At 40.6% G+C, this 7,545-nt stretch overlaps 1 protein-coding gene across 1 annotated transcript in view; it reads left to right on the top strand.

Moving 5' to 3' along the window:
• The first annotated feature begins 742 nt into the window (after positions 1–742).
• Positions 743–7,545, top strand: part of PLEKHM1 (pleckstrin homology and RUN domain containing M1) — a 58,164-nt gene continuing 51,361 nt past the window's right edge. Inside the window, exon 1 of the mRNA XM_083377073.1 lies at positions 743–925. The gene's annotated coding sequence lies outside the window, so the exon portion shown is untranslated. The remainder of the gene's footprint in view (positions 926–7,545) is intronic.

The following is a 7,545-nucleotide window of genomic DNA, read 5'->3' as shown; positions in this document are numbered from 1 at the left end:
TTGATTTACGCGTTCAGTCCATCAGAAATCATTTTTAGGTGTCCCACGAAAAACTAGCCTTTTTTCTGTAAAATATGATAGAGAAATCCAGGACAGAATCATAACTTTGATCGGAAGCCTAGCATAATCGCGCCGCCTGAATACCATCAAGGGGAGATAATCTAAATGGTAGCGAGGAATAGGCTAATTTCTTGCTATAATTTGCCTTTTTAAAATAGACTGGTCGATGCAAGGCTCATTTTAGTATAAGCGTACGTCTGCGAAAAGCAGCGACGGGGAGCGGGGAATCACAACGGCATTTCCCCCCTCTCGTCTTAGCAATAGATACTGGAAGGCAAACACGCTGCTTCGGTACTGAAGGTAATAGGCGCAATTGATAATCGTGAAATTTCGTAGTCATCGCTACCTTTTGTGGTATTTGTTGTGCAGATTTCAGAGTACTTCGGGACACTTTGGAAATAGTATTTACGTATTATGTATAGTATTTATGAAATAGTAGTCTCTTCTTGCGTCCAACGAATCTAAAAAAGGAGGAAGCAGAAGGGTGTTATTGCCCAATCATATTGATTCAATTTCTCCTCTTGAAGCTGCCATTCTCCAGTGGGAAACAAACGGCTATTGAAACTTAGTTCACTCTAAACTTTTTCCATTTTCGAAGCTCTAAGCGGCACGATGACGTATGAGGTACGCTTGCGCCGAATGCGGCCGCTGTTTCAGCTCACTTCCGGGTTTCCCAGTGGAGTTTCGTTGGGGTCGCTCCGCGGAGCTGGTGAGATTCGTTCCCCCTCAGAAGCCCCGCCCCCTAGAGGGGGAACGAGTCGGTAGTGAGCTTCTTGGGGAAAGAAGGCGAAGTGGAGTTGAAGGAACGCAGGCGAGAAAGATTTGGTGAGGAAAACTGGGAAGTTGCGGGAAAGAAGGCTACAAGGTAGGTTGTAGAAGAGAAACGTTGCTAGGGAGAAGATTGTTTTTCCCTCTGGCCCGAAATACAGCAGTTACGCTTTAAAGGAGAAAACAGATCAGAGTCGGGATAGCTCTCTATTAGTTCATTAGCGCGGTGCCATTTACATTGCTGAGATCATTGCTGAAAGAGATCCCTCAGAAAAGCGTTAAATTTATATATACATATTGCCCTCTACTTACAACCGTTTGTTTAGTGTCTTTTTGTCTTCTCAAAATTACAATGGCACTGAAAAAAGCAACATATGACCCGTTTTCATATTTACAACTATCATAGCATCCCTGTCACATGATCAAAATTCAGATGCTTGGTAACTGGCATGTATTTATGATGATTGTAGTGTCCTGGAATCATGCAATCACCTTCTGACAAGCAAAGTCAATGGAGAAGCCAGATTGACTCAACAACCGGATTTAACAACTGTGGCAAGAAATTATGTAAAATGGGGCAAAACTCATCTAACAACTGCCTTGCTTCGCAAAAGAAATTGTGGTCGTGACTACCTGAATCATGCCCATTGCAAGTTTGCTCACAAAAATGATTACCTTTAAGAACACCTCTTGCCATTTAACAGTTTCAGCAAAAATAGTTATGTTAATTCACTCTTCTACCAGAGTACCTCCCAGTTGTGTAGACATACTAATTCCACATCTCAGTGTACCCACTATAGCTGTGTTGCAGGGAAGCTTTAATAATATGCCTTTTAATAAGCATTTGTGTGGTTCTAGGAGTCACTTTTACATTTTTTTTATTGGCAGTTTAGCAGATATGCAACCAAAATTATTACAATTCTCCTTGTAAGTAGACCCAAAGCATCATATTTCTCTTCTCTGACTCTGCTAAAAGCATTACTTAACCAGATAACTGGGTTCACTGTAAGATTATATTAAAAGGAAATATGGGAACAATATCATATTTAATTAATAAGTAAATTGTTCTTCTTATCCTGTTATGAAGTTTGCTTGATTGTACATGTGAAGCTCTTACTTATTCAGCATTTATTTGTAAGTTTGTATGTCTTTTACTCCTTTTGCAATTTTGTATGTGTGTATATGTGTGTGTGTGTATACAGACACGTATATGTATGTGTATGTATATACACACACACATACACTCTTCTGTTTGATATCCTTGTTTATTGAAATAATAGTTTATAATCATTTTATTAAAGATTATAATTACAATAATTAATAATACTAGTTTATGACCATAATTGAATGTTAAAAGATGGAAATTCCAATGATTCTTAGCAAGGGTCATGTTGAGAAGTGAAATCCAGTTGAAGAATGATACATTAGTTTATTATAATCTGTTGAACGTTGAGAGCTGAGAATTGTATTATGACTTAAACTTTTGTAGGCTACAGCCATAAGAGTTGATTTACAATTAACTAGGTTGTCATATTTGCATGTTAGTCTTCTATCTATCTCAAGCAATCTTACAGGGCAATTCTCCTTCATTGGGATGCTAAGAAATACCAAATCAGACCAAAGAGAAGACAAGGTAGAAAGATCCAAGTGGCTGTGTTTGCACAACTTTCTTGCCAACCATATTTCGTGTACAATCCAGCCCATATACAATCCAGCCTATATGTTTAGTTTATATAATCCCATTTATATCCCGCCCTTCTCCGAAGACTCAGGGTGGCTTACAATCTAAAGCACAATGTGCTTAGCAATAGCCTTCATTCTATGTATATACCTGCTTATTAGGGCTTTCGCCCCCCCCCCCAGCGGCATTTTTTACAAAGTCAGCTTATTGCCCCCAACAATCCGGGTCCTCATTTTACCTATCTTGGAAGGATGGAAGGCTGAGTCAACTTTGAGCCTGGTGGGATGCGAACCTGCACTAATTGCCGGCAGCTGGTGTTACTTAAGGAGGCATTAGCCCACTGCTCCACCAAGGCTCTTAGGTTAGGGAGGAGTGTGTAATGCAAACTCAGAAAGTAAACTAATAGTAAATCATTATTCAATTAACAATATGCCCATTGTGCAGTATTTCTTTCATGCTGGGTTAATCATTACAATTAATAGTAATGTCACATAGACTTATACTGCTTCACAATGCTTTATAGCCCTCTCTAAGAGGTTTACAGAGACAGTATATTGCCCCCAGCAAGCTGGGTCCTCATTTTACCTACCTCAGAAGGATGGAAGGCTGAGTCAATCTTGGTGGCCTGCGGTTAGCAAAAGTAGCCTGCAGTACTGCAATCTAAGCACTGGGCCACCACGGCTCTTAAATATTCTTTAAGTATTATTAGTTTTTTGCTTTTTTATTTAAAAAAAAAGGTCTTTCCATTGGAAGGAAAATTTTGATCCACTCAAGAACAAATGAAAATATTCTTCCCTATTTCATTCATGGCATTTCTCATTTCTAAGATGATCAGATTTGGGCAGCAAAGAAACATGGAAAACTCTTATGTTGTGCTGTCATTGTCATCTCAGTTCTAGTCTGATAGCTCCCCATTCTTGTTCTGAGTTGGAAACAGTAGGGACTATGACATTTGTACTGAGGTTAGGAGGGGAGAACACATTTCCAATTTCCATCTCCTGATCCATGGCTCCTAAGGCATATTTAGAGGCGATAACATTATAAACATAATCAACATTGTATGAATTGAATGAATAGTTGATTGATAGCTGTAAAATTTTTAACAGGAAATAAAAGAAAAAAAACATAGCTGAAGTACTCTTGTATCCTAGCAAGTTTCATCTTTCTTAGGAGGAAAAAGATTCTTTGAAAATAATGCTTACAATTGCAGTTACAGAAAGCAAAAGAAAAATATCATTTCTGTCAGGCTTAGCTGTTGAACAGTTTAGTGTAGTGGTAAGGTGCTGGCCTAGAAACCAGGAAACTGGGAGTTCTAGGCCTCCCTTATCCATGAAAGCCAGGTTAGTGACATTGGGCCAGTTGCTTTTTTTCAGCCCAATTCACTTTACAGGATTGTTGTTTTGGGGAAAATAGGAGGCAAGAGAATTAGGTATGCTTGCTACCTTGAGTTCTTTGTTAAAAGTTGGAATGTTTTTCCAATTTCCAGAAATTTCTTTGTGGTCTCCTATCCAATAGTTGTTATGACTAAGATGGTCAAGGCAAGGCAGGCCTCTAGAGAGTCCTTTATTGGTCTCAGTAACTGTTGAACAAATGGCCCTCCAATGATCGATAAGGCTCCACCCCATGCTACTCTGAAGCCAGCCACCCTCAGCACAGCCCTACATTACCAAGCAGGTCCACAAGACAAGTCCAGGCATAAGACAAATGGCAGTCCTCAGGGCAAAGACAAAATAAAAGGTAAAAACAGTTCTGAAGGCAAAAGGGCAAAAAGCAGTCCATAAGATAAGGGGAAGGTACAAGACAAGCAGCAGTCCACAAAGCTATGCAAAACAAAAGTCAAGAGTCAAAGCCAGGGGAGTGTAATCCAAAACAAACAATTGTTCCTGGCAAGGACTAACACCCTATGACTTCTTAAATCAGTCCACACCAGGTGTTCCTTGTGAGAAGGTATGGGGTGACCTTTTCCCGAGTAGCCTTGCAGCTCTTCTCTGTGCTTGCCTACGCTCTGCTCTCCGTGCCCTTGGATCAGAGGCAGCTGTTCCTCATCAGAAGGGATATGTTGCCTATCAACACGACTGCCTGTCAACAATGATCCCTTCCTGTGTCTGTGAAGGCAGGTAGCTCTCCATCTGCTTGACACCTCCCCCAATGCCTGAGGGCCCTGGGACAGCATCATCCTTGGCCCCTGGCCTCTTCACACATGCCTAGGGAGATGGGCTTTCTACATCACAGTTCCGGTTTCAATTCACGTATAGAACAGAGCTGGAAGGGACCTTGGAGGTCTTCTAGCCTTGGAGGTCTTCTAGCTCAAGCAGGAGAACCTATATCATCTCAGACAAGTGACTGTCTAGCCTCTTTTTAAAAATCTCCAGTGATGGAGCACCCACGATTTCTGGGGACAAACTATTCCACTGGTTAATTGTTTTCACTGTCAGGAAGTTTCTCTTTAATTCCAGGTTGCTTCTGTCTTTGATCAGTTTCTAACTGTTGTTTCTTGTCCTTCCCTTTGGTGCTTTGGTGAATAACGTGACCCCTCTTCTTTGTGGCAGCCCCTCAAATATTGGAATACTGCTATCATGTTTCTCCTATTTCTTCTTTTCTTTAGACTAGCCAAACCCAAATCCTGCAGCCGTTTTTCATAAGTTTTAGTGTCCAGACCTTAGATCATCTTAGTTGCTCTTCTCTGAATTTTTCCCCAAACTCTCAACATCTGTGATATGATTATCAAAATTGGCTGCAGTATTCCAGGTGTGGTCTTACTAGGGTTTTATAAAGCGGTACTAATACCTTAGGGATGCGGTAACTCAGTGGGTTAGGACGCTGAGCTTGTCGACCAGAAGGTTGGCAGTTTGGTGGGTTGAATCCCGAGTGCCGCGTAACAGAGTGAGCCCCTGTTACTCGTCCCAGCTTCTGCCAACCTAGCAGTTCTAAAGCACGTAAAAATGCAAGTAGAAAAATAGGGACCACTACGGTGGGAAGGTAACAGCGCTCCGTGTGCCTTTGGTGTCTAGTCATGCCAGCCACATGACCACGGAGACGTCCTCAGACAAGCACTGACTCTTCGGCTTTGAAACGGAGATGAGCACCGGCCCCTAGAGTTGGAAACGACTAGCACGCATGTGCGGGGGAACCTTTACCTTACTAATACCTTGCGTGATCTTGATTCTATGCCTCTGTTTTGTACAGGATTGTATTAGCTTGTTTGGCTGCTGCTGCACACTGCTGGTTCATGGTTAAGTGATCGTCCACTAGGACTCCAAGGACTCTTCAAGAGTTACTATTTTTAAGCCAGGTCTTGCCAAAGCTGTACTTGTGCCTTTGATTTTTCCTACCTAAATGTAAACTCTGCTTTTCTCCACATTGAAACTCATTTTGTTGGATAGGGCCCATTGTCCAACTTTGTCAAGATCTTTTTTTTTTTTATTGAAAAGTTTTAAAATACAGTTTTCCTTTAAAGAACCCCCCTTCCCCCTCCCTCCTCTCCCCCCTACCTCCCCCCTACCTCCCCCCCTCCCCCCTCCCTCCTCCCCCCCTCCCTCCCCCCCACCCCCCCTCCACCCCCCCGACTTCCCAGAGCTAAATACAAGGTATATATATATATATAAAAGCAATCATAAACAACCATATACTAACAACTACAAATTCTAAAATCCATCACTCTCTAGCTTATATAGGATAAAACAAACCTTAGCAATATTAAATATATATAAAAAACTGAAATAGAAAAAGGAAAAAAAAACGAAAGAAGACTTATTCGAATGCTACGTAAAACTTCTTAACCCTATACTTGTTCTGGATAAACTCAATCCATTTTCTCCATTCCATAATATAATGTTCTTGCGAATGATCTTTCAAATAAGCCGAAATCTTCGCCATCTCTGCCAGGTCGGAAACCTTTAAAATCCACTCTTGTATAGTCGGCAGTTCCTCTTTCTTCCAATATTGACCTATCAAGAGTCTTGCTGCCGTAACTAAGTTCAACATCAACTTGGAGTCCACAACTGTAGCGTCAACAATTATTCCCAACAGAAAAAATTGCGGACAAAACTTTATCCTCCGTTTAAAAATCTTCTGCATATTCCACCAGACTTTTATCCAAAAAGCCTTAACCTTTTTACATGTCCACCATATGTGAAAATATGTTGCATCTTCATCACCGCACCTCCAACACTTAGGCTGGTAATTCGGATACATACTTGCAAGCTTTTTAGGATCTAGATGCCATCTATAAAACATTTTATAAAAGTTCTCTCTTAGATTTTGAGCTTGAGTAAATTTTATATTCCTCACCCAAATCTTTTCCCACGTGTCCATTGTAATAACTTCCTGAATGTTTTGGGCCCATTTTATCATGCAATCCTTAACAAGCTCTGTTTCTGAATCGATCTCTATCAATGCAAGATATATCCGTTTAATATGTGCTGGTCCCTGATTTCTAATTTGCTTTATCAAATTTTCATCAGTCATTGCAAATCCATTTTTCTGGTCTTCTTTCCACCTGGCCCGTAACTGAATATATTGAAACCAAGTTTGAACAACCTTCTCTTCTCGCAAGAAACTATATGATTTCAAACACCAAACATTCCTTTCCAAACTTAAAATTTCCTTGTACGTAGTCTCATCATGTTTGAAACCAGCATGTATATTTTCTATTGCGTGTTTTGGAATTGCCCACAATGGTATCTTGCTGCTTAACTTGTGTCTATACTTCTTCCAAACTCTCAGCAGTGCCTGTCTTAAAATATGCATCCTAAACACAGTATCTACCTTCTTATCATACAACAAATATGCATGCCAGCCAAACAACAAATCGTGGCCCTCAAGATTTAATAACCTCGGTTGCGTCAAATTAATCCAATCGCTTATTCCTACTAATGCAGCAGCTTCATAATATAATTTAAAATTAGGCAATTTAAGGCCACCTCTCTCACGAGTATCCTGCACGATCTTAAGTTTAACTCGTGGCTTTTTCCCTGCCCAGACAAATTTATTGATACCACGCTGCCATTCCCCCAAGTTAGAATCTTTCTTAAGAA

Source organism: Vipera ursinii (assembly GCF_947247035.1).
Source record: "Vipera ursinii genome assembly, chromosome: Z".
Taxonomy (NCBI): domain Eukaryota; kingdom Metazoa; phylum Chordata; class Lepidosauria; order Squamata; family Viperidae; genus Vipera; species Vipera ursinii.
The sequence above is the reverse complement of the archived record's forward strand: the minus strand, read 5'-3'. Positions and strand labels throughout refer to the sequence as shown.